The following is a 15,253-nucleotide window of genomic DNA, read 5'->3' on the forward strand; positions in this document are numbered from 1 at the left end:
GAAATGGAATGAATCATATTTTGAGAATCCTTTCATTTATACTGAGAGGACAAGAGTGTCATTATTTCTTAGTTTTGTTGTTGTGTTTGGTTTTTTTCAGACTCTGGATTGAATAGGTGGAGAATTAAACATTTCTTTAGTTGGTTGGCTCAGAATTCAGAAATTTGTCTACATTACTAACTTGTGTCTAAGAATGTTATGCTTGCATCAAGTCCTTGTTGATTTCTTGTTATTTATTTTACAAATAGGTATGGTATTGGCAGGCTCATCATTATTACAATGATAAATAAAAGGCAATAATTGAGATTGCTGCTTACCAAAACTCTTGACTTAAATGAACTCTAAAGAAAGGCTGTTTTTGACTCACAGTTTAGTTTCTGAATCCTCATGTGTTTGTGATCTTAATTGGCAAGTTGTCGTTCATATTTCCCTCCAAACTGAAGGACGAAAATGATCATTGTCACCATTCCACCCTATTATCTACTTCTTACTCAACTCCAGTGTTAAGCAAATGATACTGAATATTCGTGAATTTTTTTATGAGGACTTGATGCTAGAAGTGTTTCCATTATTATGTTTTCTAAGTATCAGGCTTTCCCTTAATTCCGTGGCTTTGACTCCAGAGTCCTTAATACATCATTGTTGTTGCCTTTGGGGTAGGGGAGAGCATGGATAAGCTACTGAATTGCTACTTTTTTCTGGTATTTTGTTACTTTTTGACTTCATCACTTGTGCTATGTAGTAACAAAGTCTAGTAAATGGTAACAATTAAATCACAGAAAAGATGTTTGAAATTTTGTTAATCAATATTTTTTGTCCTGATCCTTTAAACATTCTATCACCTGCTATGTCTGTGCTCTCAGGCTATCTCATTTATGTTGTTGCTGCTGTTACCTTTAGTTACTCTTATTGAAATTAAAGTAGACTGACTTGATTGGGCATTATTCTGGGTAGATCGGTAATTATGTAGAAAAAAACATAAATGGAAGTTGCGTTTATGATGAAAATGACTGAAGGAGGTTGTATTTCTCAAAACCAAAATCAAACACACTACATGATTGTTGTAAAGACTGCGTTAAGCCACATGAAAATTCAGGAAGTCCTCAGATGATGAGGATATTTTGAAATTTTCTCTTTGTTGCTTTAAATTGTTCAGTTGATGGCTTTAAACAGTTAATTATCTCTTATCCCATGATTTGAACACTAATCTGTTAAGACCTCTTCCTCTATCTCATAAAGTATCATATTAACAAAAGTGTTCTGTGAAAAATGAATTTTATACATTGAAATATGAATTTTAACGTCTTTTGTTTTTATAGTTTTCTATGTTGGGTATGTCTTTATGCTGTCCTTTCAGTCCTCTTTTAAGTTCACACTTAGAGTATGAAATAAGGTCTAGTATTTGGAAGTTCAAATAACAAGCTTTCTATTAAACTTGTAACCTATAAAAGCATCAAGATACATGTCACAGTTGCAAAGGGTACTGGGAAGATTGGTGGATTTTATAGTTGTATGAACTGGGTTCACATTCAGGCATTGTCATTTATAAGCTGTGTGACATTAGACATGTTTAACCTTTCCAAGCTTTAATTCCTTAACTGAAAATTAAAAATACTAACTTCTGCATTAGAAAATTTTTCTGTAGAAAAATTAGAAAATAATTTCTGTATTTTTCTGCTGAGAAAAATAACTGAGATAATTATATTAAGGGTCTTCTGTAGTACCAGACAATGGACATTCAAATAATAGTTGTAATTATTCTGGAGTTGGTGGTAGGAATTGTGTATCTTTCTCGGCTTTTCTTTATTTAGTTATATAGCTAGTTTTCTGATTATAAAACAAATTCCTAGTCATTCTTAAAGTATACAGAAAAGATAGTTAAAACCAATGGCACATTCCCACACAGATATAATTACTGCAACATTGCATTTTATTCACACTTAATGATGTATTTTAATGTAAAAATCATATTCCACTCTTTTATATACTGTATACAGTTATTTTCCACTTACCTTTTCATGTCTTTAAGTATACAGTATTTCTAATACATACAAGATATGTAATTGAATGGGTGTGCCATAATTTATTTAACATGTATTCAGTGAGCACCTATTGTTAGATGTTTGCATTGTTTCTATTTTCTATTATAAACAACTGTAAAATAAACATCACATTGCTGACAGGTTTATACATCATTATTCCTGATATATTTCTTAAAATGGATTTGCTAGGTTCAAAGTTATATGCCTCTAAAGTGGTGATATATATTGTCACGTTCTTCCCTAGAAAGGTTCTCTGGTGGTTTACATACCTAATAGCCATCTGAGAGTGTGGCAGTACACACACATACATACAAACACATACACAGTGTGTATGCACACAATTACCTTGCACCACACAAATGAGGAAGAAACAGAAAACATATTTAACTTGGTCCAATTGTGATAAGTGCTAGAGAAGAGGAGAGAGAAAATCCAAAATCCCATGTGTAGTCTCTATTCTCTCTTTCCAAAAGCCATCAATAATAAAATGGCAATAGAAAAACAAAATAAAAACTGTCAACATTCAGCTCAAACTGAGACTCTGCAAAGATTCAGAGATGCATAACTCGGTCCAGTAATTAGTGCGAGTAGTATCAGAAGGAATCTACCCAAGTTATAACTGAACATATGAGAAAACCCAGAAGCAATGTCTCCATCAAGATGAAGCATCTAAACAAACAAACAGCGTGACAATTGTGCGAGAAAACTATTACATGGGGAAGGCAAGGAAAAGACCTCAACATGCAAAAGACAAAAAACGACCCTTATATTTAAAAAAGTATGTTTTGGCCAGGCACTGTGGCTCATGCCTGTAGTCCCAGCTATTACGGAGGCTGAGGCAGGAGAATGCTTGAACCCAGGGGACGGAGGTTGCAGTGAGGCAAGATCGTGTCACTGCACTCCAGCCTGAATGACAGAGCAAGATACTGTCTCAAAAAAAAAAGTATATTTGAAGATATTAAAAAATTATAAAAATGTATTTACAAAGTATGTTTATATTTTAAAAGTATATGTAAAAAGTATAAAGCCACTGCACTCCAGCCTGGATGACAGAGCAGGAATCCATCTCAAAAAAAAAAAAAAAAGTACATTTCAAAATATTTAAAAAGTGTAAAAAAGTATTCACAAAGTGTGTCTATATTTAGAAAGTATATTTCAAGATAAATTAAAATTTCCTGTAGCAAAGTATTTTCTCACCAAAATTGACAGAATATGTGAAACCAAAGATCAAGAATGAGATGATGAACAAGAAGAGATTAAAAGAGGAAAAATGAAGTCAAAGCAATACTTATAGAAACTAATAAATCAATCTAAAACAGTAAGAAAGATAATTAATCAATTTGGCCAAAAGAATCAAGGCAGTAACACAGAGTTCAAGCTGTAGTAAATCATGCCAAATGCAGAGGAAAACATTGTATAGATTAAAATCTCTTGGAGTAAGCATAATAAATATACAGAACAGGTACTGTGGATTAATCATGCAGAACCTTAATGTTAGTGAAGTAAAGAATGGAAAAAATGGAATAGAAAAAGATATTTAAGTCTAATGTCAGAATCTAATTATTAAAATGTTGATAATAATAAATACTTCTTTACTGGCACAGTGGTTCACACCTGTAATCCCAGCACTTTGGGAGGCTGAGGCAGGCAGATAACTTGATAAAGGAGTTCAAGACCAGCCGGGGCAACACGGTAAAATTCCCCTCTAGAAAAAGTACAAAAATTATCTGGGCATGGTGCCACACGCCTGTAGTCCCAGCTGCAAGGGAGGCAGAGGCAGGAGAATTGTTTGAGCTTCGAAGGTGGAGATTGCAGTGAGCTAAGACTGCACCATTGCTCTCCAGCCTGGGTGAAAGAGGCAGACTCTATATCAAGATAATAATAACAACAATAATAAACATTTCTTGAATATCTACTATGTTCTTAGACAATTTACATATATTATGTCAGTCTTTATTATTACCCCATGTTGTTATCATTGGAATCTTATGAGTGGTGAGCTAAGATGTGGAGAACATAATTAACTTGCTTAATGTTAGATAGCTAAGCAGTGGTCGAACACAAAATATGACTACAGAAACTACACACTTAACTACTATGCTGTACATTCTGCATTTGTACGTATCTGCAATGAAATTAATTAATCCCACTAATGACCAGGTTGTTCCCTGGAAAAGTTCTGCTGTACCTACTAGCACCCTTTAAAATTAATGAATAATGGCACTAATTAGTTTATTTACAGGTATATATAACAAGTTCAAAAGGATGTCCTGGATTCCAAGATTTAAAATTATACAATATATTTAACTACTTATATTCCTCTGAAATTACTAAACTTTTAGTAAGAAAAAGTGAATGGCCTGCAAGAAAGAAAAACAAAGTAGTTTCAATATGATCCACAGCAATATTAAATATTGTAAGACCATGAAAAATTTCTGACAAGTTCCTGAGGGGGAGAAAGTGTAACCCAAGATATTACTATTGATGCATAATGACAAATGGAAGATACTTTATCCTCAACATGCAAGTTATTAAGGAATAGCATCCATGAGTCTTTATTTGTGGGAAATAATATTGTAATACAGTAATCTAGCCTCCAGGAAAAGGTGTCGAAATTAGGAACTTTAGAACAGTGAAGACCGGCTGGCATGTAGAACTAAAGGAAGCATGTAGAACTAAAGCTATACATGTCCAGGAGTTAAGGTTTCCAAATAAAACAGAATTGAAATATTTTTAAAAGCTAGATACTAAATATGTGTGAAAATAGTGAAACAGGAAATCAAAATTATGGATGTGTATTTTTGAGGAGAGAGGAGATGTTTGTTTGCTAATTTATAACAAGAACTTTGTATTTACTTTTTTTATTTTTAGAGTTTATAAATCCAGAATTTGAAGATTAATAAAATTAGCATAGATTACATAGATCACCATTATGACAGTGTTTCTCAAGGGATCTATCATAGATTGCCAACAGGAGAGTCACTTGGGATGTTGGCCTAAAAGTAAAGATTCTTTCTAAGACGTTATACATCAAAATGTTTAGTGGGAAAAACTGAGTAATCTACATCTTTTTATGCTCCAGGGTTTTGTAGTATACACTAGAGCATGACAGTCTGAGGACAATTACAGTAGGAGATATAAAAGCTGATAATAAATTTTGCAAAACCCTTTCATAGCCTGAAGGAAATAAAGAAAGATACAGATTATATAGCTAAATCTTGATGTCAGAAATAGCAATAAGGATGACTGGAAAGCTAATTTAGAGCATCAATTCAGATGACAAAATTAAGACCAAGCTTCTCTGTGTAGAGCATATATCAACTCATCTATGGAAAGAATAAGAATCTCAGATTGAATATAGCAACCAACCCAACAAAATGCTTTTTATTACAGATATTTCTAAAAGAAAGGTATTAGAAAATGTTCTAAATAAAATCATGGGAAAAAACAAATGAGACAATTACAAATTTGAAGAAAGCTGAAAATTGATCGTTATTACTATATACAGATGAATTTAAGATAAAAATATCACAACCAAGAGATAGTTTTATAATTATAACAATTACTATCCCAAATAAAGATATAATCGTTATAAATCATATAACTCAAACGAAAATAGCATTCAAATAAATTGAAGTGATAGGAAACCAAAAGAGGAAATGGCAGAAATGTTAAGTGTTATAAATCTAAAGTTTACTATTTGTATAAACGCTTTTACATACAATTCGGATGCCAAAGATACAATAAAAATTAAATTGAAGAACACTTAGAAAATAATATTAATTTTAAGTACTATAATTAATCCTCGGTAGTGTGGTTAAAATAATTAACAATGAGAGGGCTATAGCTTAAAACATTTTTCTAGCAAGTAATTTTTAAAAATGAACTAAACATACAATTTAACAAGTTACAAAAAGTTGAGCAACAAAATACCTAAATAAAGCAGAAGGAATAACCAAGATCAATTATAAATTAACAAATTATAAAATCAAAGTAAAATAACCCACAAGTAAAATAAAGACATAATTGATCAAGGAAAAGGCTACTAAAGAAGCAAAGAGGAAGACAATAAGAATATACCAAAGCAGTAATTTTTAAAAATATAATAATTAAACATTAAGGGGAAATTAAAAGATAACTATGCAAAGATCTTGGAAAATGTGAATATATAATTAATGACATCCTTAGAATATGAGTTAGAATAAATTAGCCTAAGTGAAATAGAAAAGAAAAACGGACCAATTAACCAAAGATGAACTTAACAAAATTGACAGAAAAATATAATTCCCACTGCAAAAGAGCATCTGGCCCAGAAGGTATAAACACTAAATTCTATCAAACACAAAAATTCAAATACCTCCAATGGTATTTAAACTCCTGTACCTAATAGCAAAGAGAAGGAAAAACTTCCAAATGATTTAGATAGTCACATAACATAAATAAGGTACCAAAACTATATTCCAAAACCAAAAATATGTGAGGGAAACAATGGACTCATTTCACTAGTGAACATTAGTGGGGAAATTTTTTTTTGAAATTAATCTGTCAGCTGAGATCCAGAAAATACAGAAAGCAAACTACAACATAACCATAGAGTGCTGTTTCAAATTATAAGGGTAATATTTTCCATATAGATAACTTGAAAGGGTGAAAAACTTTATATGTATATTTCATGTATTTTTTTCTTCATATACATAAGTAAAAAAAGTTTCAAATATGTAACAAAGATGTATTTTCTATAAAAGCTTAAAACTGTACACCCTTTTCATAGATACCAAAAAGGACATTAACAAAAATTTATTATTCATTCTTGGTTATAAATTTAAAATCTTTTAGGAAATTAGAAAGTGAAGAATGCTTCCTTGCCTGGGTCTCTCTCATTGTTTCTCTTTATCTACATGTCTTAGGAAAAAATGACTCTTGCCTCTTGGCTTAGGATGAAACAGTATAGGCTAAAACAAGAAATGGACGCCCATCATCACCACTATTGTTTAACTTTTAAAAAACTAGCCAATAAAATTACATTAGGGAAAGTAAGGAATATTGGAAAGGGACAAAAAGTAATTTTACTCTTAAACAACAACAACAATTTATTAAAACAAAATCTAAGGAAATTAACTGGGAAAGACTGAGAAACAATATGAGAAGTTAAGGGAGTTCCCACAGCTTTTTTCCTATATAGAGAATATATAAACAATAAAAAAAAATATAATGGAAGGGAAGAAAAGAGCCCCTTTCCTAGTAATAATATTTTAATGAAAGAAACTGTGTTTAAAAAAACACATTTTTTTAAAGGTAAGATTTATAAGAGATCAGTTTTTTCTAAAGTATTCTATGAGCTTAGTTTAATTTCACTGGAAACCAATGGGTTTTATTTTTTATTTTATTTCTTTGGTGGTTTATTTTAGAAATTTGACCCAATCACGCTAAAGTTTATTCAAAAGAAAAGTATGTATGTGAAGAATCCAGAGAGTGAAAAGTATGAGAAGAGAATTTTTGTACTAAGTTTAAGTGACTGATAAAACCACAGCAGTGAATGAGGTATAGCCCTGACCCAGTCTTCTCTACGTATAGGAAACAGAAATTAACTTAGATGCATAATAAATTAAAGTTTGTTATAAAAGTATAATTTAATATCATTGGAAATCTGTGAATGATCAATAAACAATGAGCAACCATTTGGGAGTATTTAAATATAATACCATATATTTAACCTACCCCTTTCTCCAAATTAAATTTTAGTCAAAGATTGAAATATTTTTCTAAAAAACAAAGAAATAAAATAGGAAAAAATACATAAAAGGCAAAAAATCATGAGTAAATGTTTTAATAAACATGAATTAGATAAAACATGACAAAAAATTGAGACTGTAAAAGAACCATAGTATTCTTAACCTTGTAAAAGTATTTAATATCTGTATACATTTTCTCTCTCTTACCATTCTTATCATGTAAATCTTTTCCTTTTACAATGACCATATATTTTTCTCCTAATTACATTTTTAAAGCACATAGTTATTTTCATTTATATAACAGTTAAAAATATAAGAAAGTAAAAACTCTGTGAATCCCACTTTTCCTGAGAAAAAAGCACCAGCAGTATTTTGCAACAGGTTTTCATATATATATATCATATATATATATATATATATATATATATATATATATATGTTATATATATTCAAATATATATTTTTTTTAAAATATATATATTCAAAATATATATATATTTTCAAAATATATATATTCAAAATATATATTTTTTGAATCTGTAAGATCCTCTTTCTCACTTTTCCTTCAGCAGCACTGATTATTGATTCCTCTTTGCAGTTTATAATGGGTATAGTCATGTTATTTTAATTTGTATTTCTTATATTTTTAAAAATATTGAGCATTTTTTTCATACATTCATGTGCAGTTCGAATTGGCTTTCCTGTGAATTGCCTATTCTTAATCTTAATCATTTTTATTAAGGGCTTTTTTTGTTTTCAGTTTCAAGTGTTCTAGGCATAATAAAATATTAACGATGTATTAATATGTGTATTTCAGATATTTTCCCCCAAGCTCTCATTCATCCTATCACAACTTTTTAATTTTTAAATTGTCCATTTACTTATTCTGTTATAATCTGTAAGTTTTCTAGAATGCTAGGTTAAGCATATGATCTTCTAAATTTTTCTGAGACTTTTAAAATAATCAGTTTATTGTTTCCTGTTTTGCATTTAGTGCATCTTGAATGATGCGTTATTGTTAGTGCAAGAATGATGAACTTTACATTCTTCCAGAAGCAAAACGGGTAACTCAAGCATCATTTACTGATTTTTGAATCTTTTCCCCAGGGGTTAGGTTTGGAGAGTGGGATGGGATGGTAGCAACACTTCTGTTTTCTCTTTATATCTTTCTACAGTGTTTCTTTTTGTTTTTGTTTCATTTGTATAAATGTATGGGGTACAGATGCAATTTTGTTACATGCATAAATTAATAATAATCAAGCCAGAGCTTTGGGGGTATCCATCACCCAAATAACAGACACTGTACCTATTAAGTAATTGTTACAACTAGCATATAACAGCTTAAAATACAAAAGTGAATGAGTGTGTGTGTGTGTGTGTGTGTGTGTGTTTGCGTGTTTGCATATTCTTGCCTTACTTGCCAGTATGATCTTTTTTCTATCTCTCTCTCTCTCTAACACACACACACACACACACACACACACACACACAGACTCACCTACCACATACATACAAACCATACACAAATAAAATTTCTACTTTTTCCAATTTGTATAGCCTTTAACCAGAATAACACAAGAAACCCCATATAAATAGTACATTACACATTTCTAATGATTTCTAATGATTATTGCTGTCAAGTAAGAACTCACACTTTTAATTCCAGCACTTTGGGAGGCCAAGGCAGGTGGATCACCTGAAGTTAGGAGTTCAAGACAAACCTGGACAACATGGTGAAACTCTAAGACTGATTTTCTTTAGAAGAAAGAAAACCCATCCTTGGGTTTCTTCCAGGGATGAGAATCACAATCAATGAGTTAAATTTTGTAAATTTACTCTAAAAATTTAATGCTACTAAAAATACAAAGATTAGTCAGGTGTGGTGACAGGCACCTGTAATCCCAGTGACTCAGGAGGCTGAGGCAGGAGAATCATTTGAACAAGGCAGGTGGAGGTGGTTTGCAGTGAGCCAAGATTGCACCACTGCACTCCAGCCTAGACGACAGAGTATTCTCAAGATACTCTATGAGAAAGAAAGAAAGCAAGAAAGCAAAAAGGCAAGGAAGAGAAAAAGAGGAAAGAATAGAAGGAGGAAGGAAGGAAAGTAAAAATAAACAAAAAGAAAGCATAGTTAAGCCTGAATAGTAACTTCCCTACCCTGGGTGTAGGCAAACCCATGCTGACCGCCTTTCTTCCCAAGGTTGTCACCAGAGAGTCAAAATTCTGTGACACATTTAGACAAATACACTTCTAATATTTTTTTACCATCTTGGATGTAGCTATAGCAACGCTGCTCAGGGCTCTACAGAAATGGATCCTCACAAAGACAAATTAATTATCTGCCTCAGTATAGCAGACTGAGGCTTGGGAATCTTAAGTTTCAGGTCTCAACTCTGAGGAGCCATATATGTGATATTGGAATGTCAACCACTCTCAAAAAATAAGGATGTGATCCCCAAGATCTCATCCAGTACCCTCAAAACTACATAACTCTAAAATACTCATTGTTTCCTTGCCTGAATTTCATCAGTCTCATTACCTCCTTTCAATTAAACCTACTTTCATTTATTTCTACTACAAATGAGTGCTAATTAATTTGCAATTTATATACACTTACACAGAGTATATATCTTACCGTTACTTAAAACGTATCTTCTTTAACGAGTTTCCTTTTGGAAATATGAAAAATGTGTATAGAGAGAAAATTATAAAATAATTCCTTGTGTTAGCAACAATTTAGAGTACTTTGGACCTGAGTTCTCTCCTAAAAATGACTCATCTATAAAGATTTGTTGCATATTTCAAAGTAGCAAGAAGACCTAAAATATTCTCAACTCAAAAAATCATGAGGTAGTTGATATGCTAAATTATCTGATTTGATAATTACAAATTGTATGTATCAAAATATATGTACACTATAAATATGTACAATTATATATCTATAACAAATAATTTTTAGAAATCAATAAAAAGATGTTTCTTACACTTATAACAAATATAAGTGTATATAACAGTATTATAAGTGTATGTTTCTTATACTTATAACAAATAATAAATCAATTTAAAAATATACTTCTTACATTGGATAAATTAGAATGCAAATTATATAGTTTATAAGTTGTAAAGTAAGTAATAAGTAACCAAGCAGTCAGGTACATTAGATTATAATAATAACGCGTCCTGGTATAGGTTTTATTTATCTCAATAATCACTAGATATACAGAAGGTAGATATAATCCCCATTTTATAGATGAGAAAATGAAAACAGATGCCTAGGAAGTAATTGATGAAACAGGCTCCCAGGACTAAAGCCCTTGAATCTTCCTGCCATGTCTTTTGTTATGCAGTCAGTTTCTCTCTAAGTCCCTCCCTATTCAGTGAACCTGGACATCTCCTGCCCTGCAAAGAGGAAAAGACTTAACTATGACTCATTTTCTCTCAGTTGGGTTTCTTCCAAGAATGAGAATCACAGTCAATGAGTTAACTTTTGTAAACATATTTATTCTTTCAGAATACCTAGCTCAGCACCAAACCAAATGTAATAAATCACAAAAAAATTTACATGTAACACCGTGTGGGTTTTTCAAAGCATGCAGTAATATTTTGCCTATATTTATGCTCAATTTCTATTCTAGAATTTGAAACACAACACCACCAACATACTTCTACCATGTTACTAGATCACTATCAGAAACCAAACCCACCTCTAGCAGATATTAACATAGCCTTTAAGGAAAAATGTGCAATAATTTCAATCTTAAGACAATGATTAACGTTTTTAAGCCCCCAAAGTTAGTATGAGGATTACATATATTATTAACATTTAATGTATTTCCTTCTTTCCTTTTTGTCTGTCAATATATTGATAGCAGATCCTAGGAAATTTGGTGGCAATTCTGGTATCATGAAAGCAGTTTTTACTGAGAAATTCCTGGAAAAATTGTGAACTATTTATTCAAAGAAAAGGAAGGAAGGAGCAAGGAAAAGAACAAAGGGAGAAAGGAAGGGAAAAGGGAGGGAAAGGGAACAGAGACAGAGAGAGAAACTGTTTTCCATGGACAGCTTTGGGAATCAAGGGCTGGTATTGTTACTACTTTATTATTAATAATCAATTATTTTGTCAAAACAAAACAAGTACAATACCTCCAACATGTCTTGTGCTCCTACAGAAATTAGGAATTTTTTATGGCCTCTGCTGAGAAGAGGTTTGCAAGATTACTTGATGCTTGTTTAGTTTTGGCAAAGGGCACCTAGGGAGACATAACAAAAATGAACCTGACATAATCCTGAAATCTCCCTCAGCAATAAACAAGCTGTCTCTTTGCCTCTCAACACTTCTGCTAGCTTCCACTGCAGAAAATTTCTGGAAGTTGGACCAGTATCAAGGACACTAAAGTGGGCACCCTACCCAGAGTCAGAGGGTACCCACTGTGGCTTCCTAAAGAGGGTTCAGGTTAAGCATCTATGAGTCATGAGAGGGCAAGCCTGCTAACCCCAGCTGCCACCTGGAAAGTACACTGTAATAGTAAGTCCTCACATGTGATGGAGGATTTCAGATTTCCTTAGCCCGTGACCCAGGATTGTTTAGTTCAGTCGTTTAGTGGGGAATTTTGGTCTCTGAAGCCACAGACATAGGCTGCATTCCCCTCTGAGCCACTCAGTTGCACGTTGCTCCCCTGATGTAGCCAGCTGCAGTATAACACAAAACTTTTCTCACAAAGGGCACAAATTTGGGAGGCACGTCACACAAATGTGTTGATCATTCAGCAGATATTTATTAAATTACTGCTCCTGGAGACTAGGCCAACAGTTAAAAACATGGGCAGTCCTAAACATAATCAAACCTACTTGATTATGGATTGGAGACAGCCCAGAATCCAAGCCCCAAGACTGTCACTTAATCCCTGTGTGAGGATAGGAAAGCATTCAGGGCTCCAGTTCCCTCATTTGTAAAATGGGGCTTACAGTTTCACCTGGGAAGTATGTTTTAAGGATTACATGAAAAAGCACAGGGGAAATGCTTGGAACAGCAGCTGGCATTTGGGAAGTGGTAACTTTTAAGTTGGTATCTACCAGGAAGGTGATCACAAGGGCAGAACTCTGACCGTTTTCCCATGTCCTGAGATTTGTTTCTAAATTCAGTAGCATTGTCTTTCTCAGTCTAACAGCACAGTCAGTCCGCTGTCTCTGTGGTGGTGTTTTCTGAATTGGTAATCAGAATGAATAGTCTATGGTAAGATAGTACATCCTACTGAGTTTCAGAGGATGGAGGTGTTTTCTTCAGATGCACGTTGAGGAAAAGATTCACACTGTAAAAGGTGCATTCCATCTCAAAAAAAGCATAGTGGGGAGGGGCACAAAGAGTTGTTCAGTCCAACCAGAATGTGTGTAATTTAATTAGAGTAATTTAATCCTGGAAAGTGGCTTAAAGGGTACTGTCATTTTATAGATGAAAAGATTAATACCCAGAGGAGAGAGTTACTAGTCTAAGGTCACACAGCAGTTACATAACAAACACTAGACTCTATTCCAGGTCTCCAATATAACTGCCCATTCTGCAGCACTGTTTTTCATTCCTTGACTTGACAGGAGATAACAGTTTGACCTGCATCATTCCTCAGTCCCTGGCATTATTCCAACAAAGCTGATCTGAGAAATGCTAGCACACAGGAAACCATTCCAGCACAGTACAAAAGGTTCTATCCCTTCTCCTACCCACAGTGTAAAATTGAGCAAGCTCATTCTACTATCTGGGCTGCTAATGATATCTTTCAGAAGCTAGCATTTACCAAGAACTTATATAAAGCCAAGAGCTGGCCAGGTGCTCTAGTTATCTCTTACCATCCACTGTCCCATAACAGCACTTTATAGAGAGGGTCATCCTGAGATTGTAACATCAGAATCAACCGCCCTAAGAATGTAAAAAGTCCCTCAGCCCTGGATTTGCTCAATCAGAATTTCTGATTGCCTAATAATATAAATTTCAGCCCATTTCCAAAATGACTCTGATGCTCACAAAACTTTACAGCTTGCTGGTTCACTAGGTGATACAGTCTTAATTTTACTGATGTCCTCTAATTTTACTGACATGAAAAAGCTGAGGCCCAGGGAGAAGTAACATATTCAGTCACACAGCTAGTTAGTGGCAAGCCTGGGATTTCAACCCAGGTTTTTTGTTTTGTCGTTTGTTTTGTTGTGAGAGTTTTCAATATTTGACCCAGAGTCTAGCTGAGATTTTATTTTTTGGCAAAGCATCAGATTATCAGCTGGGCTTGATGTTCCTTCTTATCTTCCTAAATTTATAATTTTCTTCATTTCCCAACTCAACTTGCAGCTTGTTTTATAAAGTTAGCAACTTTCACTGCCTACCATCATCTTCAGATCTCAGAGCCAAGGGTAATTTGGTGTTAGAATGGAAAGGGAGCGGTTTTTGACAATGCTGTGTCAAATTAACAGCAATTCTAACAAGAGAGATGAGGAGTGAGAGTGGATGGCACATTTGACAAATGCTCACTGGGGTAATTCACCATGTAATTGGTCAAACACTCAGAAGCCATCAGACTGCAGTTGCACAAGGGATCTCTAGCTGAAGTGAATTCATAGTTCCCCGTACATCTTAGACTCCCTCTGAGGGTTTAGTCAGCACCTTAGTTGAGATTGATTCAGCATTCTGAAAGGGGAGTGCATGTACATGCGTGCACACACACACACACACACACACACACACAGCCATTAATGATTAACTCTTCTGGCTTTTACCAAATAGATGAAGACAATTTGGCAGACCTGGAGAGCTCTCTGAGATTCTTGGAAAATTCCTCCCCACAACACCTGTTTTATAAATCCTACAGTCATTGACTTTTACAACTTTAAGGGATCTAAGATATTTTCTAGCCCAGTGCTTGTTCAGTTCATTTTTAACATGCATAAAAGCAACCTCCCTAGGATCTTATGAATGTACAGATTCTTACTCAGTAGGTCTAGGGAAAGGCTTGAGATTCTGCATTTTTAACGAACTTCCCAGAGATGCCCAAGTGGCTGATCTGTGGACTAAACTAAATAGCAAAGACCCATCCCAGGAAGCATAAATGAGTTATACCTTAAGTACCAACTCAGAATGACTCTTGGTTGCTGCCTTGAGAACTGCACTTAGGAATCTGTAGTTGAATCCGAGAGCAGCTTGTCAATTAGCAGTGCCTACCTAGGTTTAAGAATAGGAAACCTACCTGAAGATATTCTTTCACTTTTACATTCAGAAACCAAGACTCAGAAATCTCAGTGACTTGCTCAGGGTCACATAAGCAAGTTAGTGGTAGAACTAGGACTAAATAATGCTGGAATATAAATCTAGAGTTCTCTTTCTGAGTTGCATATTTGAATCACAGATTGCATATGAAGCTGTTTTAAAATATCTTTCTTCAGTTCTATAATTGGCAGCCATAGAATCCCATTTGGATTCAAGAAACCAGGGTTACTCAG

At 33.6% G+C, this 15,253-nt stretch overlaps 1 protein-coding gene across 3 annotated transcripts in view; it reads left to right on the forward strand.

Moving 5' to 3' along the window:
* Positions 1-15,253, forward strand: part of GABRB2 (gamma-aminobutyric acid type A receptor subunit beta2) — a 260,683-nt gene that overhangs the window by 225,889 nt on the left and 19,541 nt on the right. The gene's annotated exons all lie outside the window — the stretch shown is intronic.

The sequence above is a fragment of the Saimiri boliviensis genome, chromosome 20 (assembly GCF_048565385.1).
Source record: "Saimiri boliviensis isolate mSaiBol1 chromosome 20, mSaiBol1.pri, whole genome shotgun sequence".
NCBI classification, from domain to species: Eukaryota; Metazoa; Chordata; class Mammalia; order Primates; family Cebidae; genus Saimiri; species Saimiri boliviensis.